The 12530-nt window shown below is 44.5% G+C and overlaps 1 long non-coding RNA gene across 3 annotated transcripts; it reads right to left on the bottom strand.

Moving 5' to 3' along the window:
• Positions 1 to 2762: 2762 nt before the first annotated feature.
• On the bottom strand, positions 2763 to 11923 carry LOC132324924 (uncharacterized). 3 transcript variants are annotated; one of them, XR_009485773.1, is made up of 4 exons: positions 9760 to 11923; positions 9135 to 9254; positions 3163 to 5014; positions 2763 to 3058 (listed from the first exon to the last, which is right to left on the bottom strand). It is a non-coding gene; the product is annotated as an uncharacterized LOC132324924 (long non-coding RNA). The 3 variants fall into 3 exon arrangements; XR_009485771.1 differs by having other exon boundaries at positions 2763 to 5014; XR_009485774.1 differs by having other exon boundaries at positions 2763 to 3326.
• Positions 11924 to 12530: the final 607 nt, after the last annotated feature.

The following is a 12530-nucleotide window of genomic DNA, read 5'->3' as shown; positions in this document are numbered from 1 at the left end:
ATTTTTTTAGCATGTACAACTTTGATTGAGTGCTCATCAGAGATCTGGCAGAACAATTTCATAGAATCATAAAGAGGTTTGGACTGGAAGGGATCTTAAGGATATGATAGTTCCAATCCCCCTGCCATATGGAGAGAATCTTCCACAAGACCACATTGCTCAAAGCCCCATCCAACCTGGCCTTGAACAGCTCCAGGGAGGGGCCATCCTCAAATTTAATGCTGCTGAGTGTTTTCTTTGTAGAATACTCATCAATCTCATATACACTTAGTCAAATCCATGTCTGGGGAATGTAGGTTTCACCTTATCACAGCCTCTGGAATTGCATTCACTTCTCCAAGAGCTCTACTTGGCCATTTGTTTGCACCATGGAAGTGGCAGTGACTCATTAAATCAGTTTGGAACTGACAAAACAATAATGTCTGTGGAAACACAGTTCAGTGTGTTCCAGTTCTGTGTGTTTAGTTTTTTTCTCAGTAGACTAATTTCAGTGGCTAGGGAATCTCTGCTGATTTAGGCCATGAGTGTTTCTCCTAACCTTCTACCTCTAGCAAACTGGAAATAAATAAAATAAAATTAAAAATAAATAAAATAAAGTCCCCCAGCTCAAATCAAGATCCTCCCCTGTTTGTGGTTCAGATCCATCAACAAGATTTTCTCTGGGCCTTTCTGTTCAAAACTCCTTCCTGTTCCTGGAGAGAGACCACTACTACAGTGTCTGTTCCCTAGGGAGAGTCACTTGCACAAATGTCTTTTATTCTTAAAGACTGATTCAGGGCCTCTTAGAGGTTTTTCCTCCTCAGCTTGATGTAATAATAGCTGAACAGAGACAGATGCCTCACCTCAGCTAGGTTATATGGTGAAGCCACATTCATTCATGTCCCACAGCTTTTTCTTGACCTAAAATGGAAGGGTTTTTTTCTGAAGGAAGTCAAAATTTCCTTGTCTGTAGGTTGATTTTGTTCTCAGAGCTCTCAGCTACTGCATAATTCTTGGACAAACTCCAACTTTGAATGCATCCTCCTCGTTGCCCAATGCATAGGAGACTGAGCCAGCAGCCTCCAGAGCTGCAGTTCACAAAATTTTCTCATCACAGAATTGAATTTGGTGCCACAGTCTCCCTCCAGTTTGCACTTCTAGGCTCACAGACCCGTGAGGAGTCAGCTTATTGCACGGAAACCTCTGCTCAGGAGCTGGGATGAATCTTCTCCATGAGGGAAGGGCAACAAAGGATTCTGCAGCCAGTCAAATGGATTCTCTGGGAATCTACATCTCTTGTGTGGGTGGCTATTGCTTTTCTTTAATGCAAAACAACCCCCAAGCCCCTCCCCCACAAAAAAAAACCAGCCAACATCCCATCCTCCCAGAAAACCCCACTTGGATCCAAGTGGTCCATATGAGTCATACATGAAGAAACTGTTCTTCCTTCCCCTGAGAGAGTTACTCACCCTTTCACTGCCAGAAGGCAGAATTAGGGTTATTCTGACTGCATGGAAGGCATTTAGGAAAGCTCCTGCTAACCTGTGTGAAGTATTCATATCATGCTCATAGTTGGAGTCCAGGAATGCTCTCCAAGACTTGCCTTGCCATTGATTGTTGCTTTGAAGAAAGTGTCCCTCAGCTGTTCCTCAGCTTCCCACTGTGAAATGGGGATTGCAAGGGGAATCACAGCAATCCTAAATAAAACAATGCCAATGTGTTACTCTGTGGCTAAATTAGTCAGTGCTTGAAAATGACTTACAGGCAGTAAAGTCCTATCTTTTTAATAGAGAACTTGCCCTTTCCCCAGGAGTCCTATTCAGAACCTCTCAACCTTGACAATAAATTGAAATGGCAATCTTTTGAGCACTGTAATGAATACATTATCTTAATTTCAGAGGATTTTTGAAGGGGTAAGATTTTGTGCAGAAGGTGATTTTGAATATTTAGCAACACAACCTTAAAGCTTTTTTCTTCCATAATTATCCTTTTTAATACAATTCTCCTACCATTTTAGATCCAAAATGAGGAAATATCCTTTGGCTCAAGTCCAAATTTCCCTGCTCTTTTGATATTCTTTCAAAAGATAAGGGTCTAATTCTCTCTTCCCTGGCGCACTTTACACTCATTTACACATGTAAAATGCTATTATTCTTTCTTGGAACCATATACCAAAATGCAAATTACTCTACAGGAGGAGCAAGCATCAAACTCAAGGACCCAGAGGATAAGGGTGAATAAGCATCCTAGCAGGAACAAGCTGGAGAGTCAACCTGAAGCTTGTCAGCTTCTTCAGAGCAACAATTCACACTCGTGCCCTTGCTCTGTGGCAAAAGGAGGGCAAGGTTAGTTCCTCACGCTCAGCACAGCCTGAAAGCACCCACGTGACTGTAACTTCACTTCTGATCTTGGGGTTGGCAACTTCTCTAGGGGTCCATGCCCGCAGAATGACCCTCTGTGAATGTCACGTGAATGCAGAGCTGCAGCTCACGGCGTGCCTTCACGGGCTGGGTGGCTCTGTCTCTCTCCTAAGTTAATGGTGGCTGAGCATGGCTGGCAGTCACTTGAGCAGGACTTGGTGACCAAACCCGCTCCAGCTGCAAACAGAGCAAGGACAGGCTCAGACCAGCCCTGAGCAGCACATCCTTCCATCCACTTGCTGTCTGTGTCCGGGCAGGCCTGAGGAGCTGGGCTGAAGAAGTGGCTTGGTGCCCCTGTACCGCAGCCAGATGGATGGTCTGGGGCTTGCCAGAGCTTTTGCAGCTCCCTCCCTCCCTCCCTCCCTCCAGTGCCGCTCTGGTTAAGCCTGTGCATTCCAGGGAAGTGGCTGCTGGATCCGGTTCTGCTCTGCTCCATCCTTTGGGTGGGCAGCCTCCTGAGGCAGGGCTGTTGTTTGCAAGGCAGTCTGGCTGGCCTTTATTTTCCTTAGAAAGCAGCAATGCTCTGTAGGGCTGTCAGGAAACATCAGCCTGACAGTCTCCTCCACATACTCCTCTTTCTGCCTGGAGGAGAGGATGAAGTGAAGGAGCAATTTGGCATGAAAATGAGAAACAGGTCAAGCTGCTTGCAAACCTGGCCTCTGAAAAAGAGATAGGGAAAGAGAGCAGAAAAGCAATTGCCTCAGAAAGCTAGGTTACTCCTTACTCCAAGTGAGTACAGCTGATTTGAAAAACCCTGACCAACCTTTTTGTAGCTCAGCTGAGAGGTTTGCAAAAGGTGCTTTGTCACCACTGAAGCAGCATTTCCAAATCTGGAAGGAGACTACATTTCCACTTGTTTTCACTCCAAAGTGAAACAACCCTTCTCTGCTCAGATATTGGAGACCCTCATCTGAAAAAACCTTGGTGCTAGAGATAGGGAGAAAGATGTTGAGGTTTATAAAGGTATCCAGATGAATAAGTGATTGTCAAAATTTCCAGGCAACAAAGTTAAGTCACTGACAATCTACATTTCTTTCTGAATTTTACTGATGTTACTCAACAGCTTTCAGGGTAAGGCTTGTGACCATCACTCAAGCAGTGGCTTTAGTGTCTAGGAGGAATTAATAAACATATCAGAAATGCACTTGGCCTCTTCTTGATGTATGTGCAAAGAAGTATTTTTGTGATGTGGCTTTTTGCCAGTGTTCCTGAGAAAGTCACATATATGATTCTTCCTCTATAAGCTGATAAAATAGTAAAATTAGGTTTTGAAATATTTCTAAATCTCTTTTTGCAGTATTTAACCCTTATTTATTAAGAAAATGAAAAAGTCAACACTTCCCTTTTTCCCCTGAATTCCCACACCAAGAGCTTCTCTCATCCATCACAGTGACAGTGACATGTTAGCAGGCACCCAAAACTCTGTGCCTCCTCCTCTAAGGGCACTCCTATGCAAAGTGAGCCAAGGGTACGTGCTCAGCCAATTTCCTGACTTCCTTAGTGGTTTTAATTTCTAATTTCAATGCTATGTTAGAATAAATGTTTCACATCTATTATTGAAGTCTCTGGATGATTTCTGATCCCACTAGATTAATTCCAAATTTCTTTCCCTCGATAGCTGATTTGGATGTAGTAAATGATGTTCTGTCCATTCTGACAGCTGCTCAAGTTATCCAGTAATCCTAGATTGCTGCTAGTCATGTCCATCTCTCAAAGAACAAATTAAAACATAACTCTCTCCTGTGTCAATTAAGATGCCCCTGCCTTGATTAACAGGATTTCCCCTTCACCCCCTTTTCTTTGGTGTGCTCATAAAACCTACCAGGTTTACAACTCAGTAAGTCAAAGTCCTTAAGCTACAGATCAAGCACAGGAGAGAGAACAGATTATCCTGCCCATCCATCTCTTCCCTGGAGAGGGGCAATACATGAAATTAGAATTGGACATTCTCTGTGTCTTGTTTCATCTTCCACTAAAACTGAGGACAAAGAACAAATCAGGGTCTAGGTGTGACAGAATGAAAATCTGGTCTTTAAATAAAAAAAGCAGATTTCAGCAAATTCAGAGAGCAGTTAGGCAGAGTCTCAGGAAGAAATTCTAAGTGAAAAAGTGCAAAGCTGATGGCTATATTACAAGCAAAGCAGTACAGACAAGCAATAGAATCCACAGTAAACCCTGTACAGCTGCACCAGGAGTGTGTCATTACTTGAAATTAAAAAAAAAATCGTAAAAACAAGGCAAGAAAACAACAAGAACAATTCTCCTAACTGTGTGAGAAGCAGGAGTGAGGCAAAGGGTGTTGTAGCTCCATTACTTAATGGACACAGAGAACAAATAAAACATGATGAAGAGGTGTTTGAAGTATTCGATGCTTTTTTTGGGTGAATCTTCATTAGAAAAGAAATTGCCATGAAGTCTCATTGAAGTGTTTGAAAAAACTGTACTGACTGGTTTGCAATTGTCTCTTGTCAAAATGAGAAGGCATTTCAAGTTGGATTCTGCAGGGGAATTTTTTCCTTGGGACTATTTCTGTTCACTGTCTTCATTATCATGGTGGATGATGGAAGAGAGTTCATGTGCAGCAGACACCCAGCTGGGAAGGAGCTATAATGAGACTGGAGGGCATAAAAAGAAAAAGACTGATCTCAATGAGCTGGAGGAATGATCTGGACCCAGTGAGATGGAATTATTTTGAGAAAAGTTGGAAGTATTACACATTGAAATCAAATGCGTAAAAACAGATTGCACAATAAATGCTGAGAAAGCAGTACAGAAGAACCAGAGCTGGGGTTTTGGCTTGCTGCAAACTGAGCAAGCCAATAATATGTTGATGTTTTGAGAAAGGTGAATCTTTGGGTAGGAGGTGTTAGCAGGCAGAGAGTGTGAGAGCTACTTATGCCACTTCACCCAGCGCTGCTGAGATCCCACCTGGTGCAATGTGGCCAGATTTGGATATCATGTCAGAGACAATCTGGGCAAAGCAGCGAAAAAAGGAAAAGTTTCAGAAGGCACAAGATAAGTGGGTTTGGTTTTGTCTAGAAAGTAGATAACTGAGGGGAATAACAAAGCTTTCAGTACACAGAGAGCTGTTTTTTTACTTTCCTGCTTGTCTCCTGCTGGCAGGATGAGAAATAATTGGTGTAATATATAGAAACATACCCTAAGATTAGGTGTAATCTCCTGTAATATCCTACAGCCTGTAGGAGAGCTGTAAACCCTGAGCATGGGGAGAAAAAGGATATTGCAGAATTACCTTCACTGAAAGCCTTCCAGAGCAGGTAAGAGGGTGCATGGAATGGAGTCAAGCACCTCTCAAGATTGCTCTGTTCTCCTTCTTAACCCAGGTTGTAGAACTAGGGAGAGATTTTGGGAGACTATATAGTCCATTCCTTCTCTCCAAAGCACAGTTAACTGCAAAGCATTAATGCATTTCAAGAAACAGGATAACGGTGCTTAAAATAACCCCACGAAATAGTAACTAATGCCTTTAATTTCTGCTGCATCACAGCAGAGTCCCAAGCTCTGTCTGACCTGGCAGAGGTGGCAGGGGCAGCCCTGTGCTGTGGAGGGGTCTGCCCTGCAGTCTGGGCAATGGTGCTGCAGTTTATGTGCAATATGCTTTACAGTTATAAGGTGTCCTGTAGGTCATCCTTTTTTCCATATTAACCTGCCCTTGAGGAGTTAGACCCAAAGAGCCAGTGGAGGAAGAGGGGAAGCTGTTTGCAGGGACAAGATGGTGTCTTCCCTGGTGTCCTAGCCTCCCTCCCCATAAAGCTGGACACCTAGGCTCTGAGTTTGAAAAGAAGCTGGCCTTAGAAAAGGAGAGGAAGCAAGTGACTCATCTGCCACAAGAGACAATCCCCCTGTCCAATTGTAACTCCAGGCACGGTGATTTACACAGGAAAAGCCCTGGTGCATTCTGTCAGAGAGGATGGTGAATACAGAGGGCCGGAGTTCACTGCCTGTGAGATGTAAGATGCTGGTTCTTGGTGCTGGGGATGGTTCCCCAATCCCCTCAGGCCCTGGTGCAACCAGACCTCTGTTACTGCAGCAGCCATGACATGGGCATGGTGAGGCTCAGTGGGATGGGGTGAACACCTCTCCATGTGCAGAGGATGGGAAACTGGCCCCAGCCTTATGTCTCAATTGCATCTTTTCCCTCATGGTCTGTGTTTAAAAGAAAAATAGACTTTGTCTGTGCTAAATTACTGGGATGTTTGTCTCCCCAGAACCCAGTACTCACACAGAACTGGGGCTGCAGAGCTGCTCTCATTTTTTTTGAGCTCTGTAGGAGAAATGAGTCCCAAGGAAACGCGAGTGTGTTTTCCGATCTTGAAAAAATGAGTATCTCGGTCCCTCCCCACCTTGCTGGAGTAATTCCCGTAAAATAATCATTGCTTTTGAAGCCAGTCCTACTTTCCTCTCATGCTTGAAAAGCTGCTCCCTCCAGCTCTGTGTACAGGCACTGATTGGCTCTTCTCCAAGTAATACTCAGTGAAGAAATGCCTGCTTGCGTACCTGCTGCAACTATTTACATTTCACTCTCTTTGGCAATAAATTAGTTCCACAGAGGTCTGAGCAACAGTTGTTTTGAGCAGGGAGGGAGTTTGGATTCTGCAACTGCATTTACACAGCCAGCCCTTATCTTCATGAATATAAGAGAGCAGGGAGCTTGTTGATGCAAACTAACACCAAGTGAACTGTGTTTGCCAGCAGAGCAGCTTCCCATGTGAAAACCCTGATTTCCTTCTTCTTGATGAGGCTGTGGCACAGCCAAGTCAAAGACAGAGCCTCTTTTTTTTCCAAACCAACTGTTAATGGACTAAGTAATTCTGCAGACCTGTCTTTCACATCTCACTCACTTTATATGCAGTCTAATTAATTCTGTCGGGGAAAATAATTGGCTCGGATCTGGTCGATCCAACTGAAGTTCTAAATAACTTTGGCTGAGTGGTATTTATACTGCAGCAACTAGTCTTGGGTGAAGCGCTCGCACGCGCAGAATACTAAGGCTGTGCTAACTTGGCACAGAAATAGCGCTGTGGTCCGTCAAGTGGCATTAAGTCCCATCTATAAAAAGCCTTGCAGCTGCCTCTGAAGTGTGGCTATCTCGGGAGAGGGGGAGGGGAGCACTCCAGCCTGTGTCGGTGCTGGACAATGGGCAGCACGGAAACGCTGCCAATCGTGGAGAGCGCGGAGTGAAAAGCTGCCCAGCTGCAGAGAAGTGATTGGAATGACCCTGTGGGGACACGGGAGTTGTTGAGGAATGATTTCAAGGGTGCAGTCATGCCAGGAAGGTGGAGAGGCAAGGAACAGTCAGTGTTGGGGAGGGTCCAGGTTTATGGACAAAGAAGGAAGATCTGGAGTAAAGGAGAATATGGGGACAGAGGGGAATGGCACATCAGAGGCAAAGAGAAGGCTGGTATATCTGTAAGCTGTGACTGTCCTCACTCGGGGGATGGACCCAGTGGGGGAGGATGGGCCTGAGTGCTGCCAGGGAGATGTTCTGACAGCTGGACTGCCATGGTCAATAAGTGAATACCATCCTCTCGCTGTAATGTAGGGTGGGGTGTTCTCATCTGTGATTTTTTCAAGGCACGAACATCTTGACTTTAGGACACAGATGGAAGGCAGGTGTTACTGTGCTGAAGGTCAGAACTACATTTAAAAGTACCTTTAGCTTTCTTCATCCTACAGTTTCTCTGTGAACATTTGGGCCAGCACATCTCTCCCCCTCCACCCAACAAATTTTAGATCTGCAGCCAGATCCTCACTCTCCAACTCAGCCTTCATCTCTGCTTGCAACAGCATCAGCCCACTCTCTTGGATCCTAGAGAAGGAAATTCGTCTTTCCATCTGGTCCTTTTCATCTCCTCGTTCAATAGGTAGCATTTGCCTGAGATAGCTCACCCCGTAGTGGAGAACAACAAGTTTTGTGCTGCTCTGACTGCTACAAAAGGTCTTCTTTCCTAAGCAAATTGTGTAAACTGGTTCTCCTACTGCAAGCCTCCTCTAGTAGCCTGTGCTAGCGGCTGGTCTCTCCAGGGAAGCCTGGGTAAATGAACAAGTGTGAACAGCAGCGTCGCAGCCTTTTGCACTTCCTTTCTCCCCAGATCTAAAAATAAGGTCTCATTTGTAAATAAGATATCTCCTATTTTTATAGTGCTTTTGAGATGCACTGGATTAATAAGTCTGCATCCTGATTCCCTCTCCAACCACAGCTTGTGCCCAGCCTGGGCAGTAGCTGTGCTTGTCGTGTCAAATCACAGCACGCTGTTGATGTGTTTCCATCCTGCTCTGGTGGATGCATCCTTGCGAAAGTGAGCGGTTTTCATTCCTGCTCAGTCTCTGATTTCTCCCCCGGGATTACCAACATGACACCGCACTGGCAGTTTCTGGTCTTGTAATGAGGACACCAGTCTGCAAAGCCTACCTAAGCTTCTTCCCAGGGAGTAACTAAAAGGTGCAGAGCACTCAAGTATCACCATCACACTCACTCTCCTGCTTCGTTTTTAGCCAAAAGCTTCCCGCTGACTGACAGGGTTTGCCAACACCTCAGGATAATTGCTGTCATTAAAGAACCTTGTCTCCTTTCCCAGCCCTACAAAGGAGCTCACCAAAGTGAACGCTTCTTTCATCTAACTCCCATGTTGACCCTGAAGTTAAATCCCTGCAGAAGTCAATGATACTGAAATGAATTTTCCCACAAAAATATGTGAGTGTTGATGTGCTTACCATGTAGACACTGGGCAGCCATTCTCCAACCCTCCTTCATGTGTCTGGATGAGGTTGAGCTGTGGGACATCATGGAGAAAGACTGCTCTGAGCAGATCATTTATCCTTCTCATTGATTACCTAAAAAAAGCAGAAGAGATCAAGCTGCTTGAGCTGCAATTGCAGCCATCATAAGCAGAATGGATCTAGTCTTGATGCAGCTAATTTGCAAACCACTAGCAATAAAATCATGGCAGCTCAAAGCCCAGGAGGCCATGTAAAATTGTGCCTGGAACTTTGTAGTGCTTATGGCAGTCTGAGCCACTGCTCTTTTATCTCGAGCTATGTCTGAGCCACCCTTGTCAAACTTATCCTGAAGGCATGGCACTGCTAGTTAGGCTGCCTTCAGCTGGGATGGGGTCTCTAATTTTAAGGAAGCAGCAAGGGATTGAAGTTTGTCCAGCTTCATCCCATGGGGTACTCCAAATGGGGCACTCTAAGTCTTCGGTTAGCTCCCAGAGCCTCCAAATCCAAAAAGGATTCTGGCTGTGCTGAATTCACCGCTGATGAATTAATCAAGAAACCTCTCGTGGTGACACAGAATGGATCCAAGCTGGTGGGATAGTACAGAAATCTTGTAACCTACCTCAGGATCCTCCTCATCCCACCACTCAGCTGGAGCAGAGTCTGCCTGTGATAATTTCAGCACTTTCAGATACTGTCCTAAGCAGGACCAGCTGGATGAAATCCTGTGACCTGTGTTATGAATGAGATAGGCAAGCTTTAAGTCTGTGAGTCTGGGAAAAAACCCCACCACCAAAAATAATACCCTGCCATGGGAAATTTCTGTGAGAGTGTTACCATTTCTCATTTTACCTTGAAGAATTTTCCCCATCCTTCCCTTCCCCCACTTATAGATTTATTTGGCTTCCTCCCTCTCAAAGCTCAATCCAATTAAACAAAAAAATTACTTTATTTATATGAGTATTCGGTGAACTTTACTCAGGAAAAATGCTGAATATACCAAAAGCAGAGAACATTTTTTATGTGACTAGGCTTTTCCTGGGATCTTTTTTCTTGCTCAGCAAAGCTCTTAAGTAAAAAAGTGGCTGAAACCTCACACTTCAATATACAGGCAAGTCAAACATCAGCGAAATGACAAAAACATGGAATGCTATTTTATCTGTTTTATTGGTCACTGAATTTCTTTTCCACATTGGGAGCATTTCCATACAAGAGATTAACAAAATAAGACCTTGATCCTCTGAATGTAAGAGGATTTTTAAACAGCAAAATTAAGCTCTTGGAATATAAGAATGGTTAGACTTAGGATTGTCTGGGCAATATTCATTTGATTCCCATTTTCATATGTATTATGATACCATCTTTCATCTTGTACCTACATACTTGCATACTAATTTTTGCCTGGGAACCTCTCCTACATTCACCATCTAAAATAAATTGTGATCTCATGATCAGCCATTTCATACTTTTCATCATTTCTCTTCATTATTCAGAGTGCATCTCATGCCTTATTTACAATCCGCTGTTCAAACTGTGCTGTGGAGGAAATGGACAGCAATTTCCTGATTAACTTTCCTGCCTAACCTCTTGTGGTACCATCCAAGCGCTTTCCAAGTTTTTCTGAATTTGTCTAGACAGCTTCTGTGTGAGGTCTAATAGGCTGCCTAGAGGCAGGGGTGTTAGAAAAAGATCTGGAAAATGGGATCGATAAGAACAAGCATTTGCAAGGCAGCCTAATAATGAAGGAGAAATGAGGCACGGATTAGCCATGGTGCTGTGTACAGAAGGACAGCTAGGAGCCTGAGAGAGGGCAAAAGTGCCTGTGGGGGAGCAGGGACGCTGGCTCTGGCTGTCCTGTGAGGGGCTTGGCTGGTCATGGCAGCAGCTCTGTCAGGCTGTTGATGCCATCACAGATCTCAGCAGCACCAAGCAGTCCTCCTCCCACCTTTCCTATCTCTTCTCTTCTGCTGGAAGGAGCATTTCCAGGGAGTGTTCTTCCTTCATGTCAGGGGCTTGGCAGTCAGACTGCTGCTAGGGGAGGATGTGCTGGACACGATGGGGAAGATGTGCTGAAAGCCCCAGAGGTAGGTGCCAACTAACACGAGCTGAAAACAGCCACAGCAAGGTTACTGGTGGGACATTGCATCAAATTCATCACCAGTCCATCACACTGCAGCTCCCTGGCAGTCCAGACCATGAGGCAAGGTCTGTATCCAACAGAAAAAAAGGTGTCTTCTCAGACATGGGATCATGATAATGAGGGGCTTCTCACCAGGACTAATCACTGGGGGGAAAATAAAGAGCAGGAGTCACTCTATGAGTGGCTGAAAAGGACAAGTGGAGATATTCCCCTTGCAGGAGAGCAAACACCTGTGCCCAGGCATCCTTCATCTCTTTTCCTGGAGTGTCCATCCTTTCTCCCTCTGAACCCACCCATACTTTTTTTCTGATCTATTCACATCTGTCTACTCAAGGGTGCCTCAGCTGGGAGGTGCAAGTGTTGTTACACCAATGTGCTAAAAAACCCAGGGATTAACAGGGATTAAGTAGATCCACATTTACACTGTTCATACCACTAGTGATTGTATTGCATGCTTTGAAATCTCCAGGGAATATAACTCTGGGTTTGCCATTCCCCAATGAGATTGCTTCTCAATTAAAAAGCAGTCACATTTTCTTAAGAGGAAGGAAAAATAGCTCTAAGAAGTGTTATCAGCAGAGCCACGCAGGTGGATTATGGATATAAATGGAATGTAATTGAATGTTTTGTAAGGGAGGAAACTTTTGATGTGAATTTATGGATTAGGGGGTTTATTTTCATAGTGAGCAAGGGAGGTATATGCATATACATACATATGTATATATATCTGTATTTTAGGTGTGGTACAGGTAGTTAATGCTTTGGACGATAACCGAATGTGATTATTCCTGCTTTTCCGATTTTCTGGCTTTATGCCTTTACTGCCTTTCTGAAACTGAAGCCTGCAAGTACATTAAAGGCTGAATCTTAGCCAGGATGCTGTCAAACAACTGTATTTCAGCAAAACTTAGTGTCATGCCTCCATGGCTCTGTCCTGAAGCTAAACTCCATGCCATGGAAATAGTATGGCAGAAAAGAGCATATTGAACCACACAAAGGTATGGATCAATGAAGTCATTAGCAAGGCAACCTTATGGGTAGGGGAGACAATGCAGAAACCTTGTGCAGTGGAAGCTCAAGAGCCCTCTTCAAGAGCAGGCTGCACAGTAATGACTGGTAATGCAGAGAGCGGCAACATATTAAGGAGGCCCTTTACAGCAACCCCCCTAAAACTAAATTTCCGGGAACAAAAGAGCTCTTCTCTCTCTTTCCTGCCAAGCTTTGTTGGATCTGTCGCACTGGCAACGTTCAGA

Source organism: Haemorhous mexicanus, chromosome 3, assembly GCF_027477595.1.
Source record: "Haemorhous mexicanus isolate bHaeMex1 chromosome 3, bHaeMex1.pri, whole genome shotgun sequence".
NCBI classification, from domain to species: Eukaryota; Metazoa; Chordata; class Aves; order Passeriformes; family Fringillidae; genus Haemorhous; species Haemorhous mexicanus.
The sequence above is the reverse complement of the archived record's forward strand: the minus strand, read 5'-3'. Positions and strand labels throughout refer to the sequence as shown.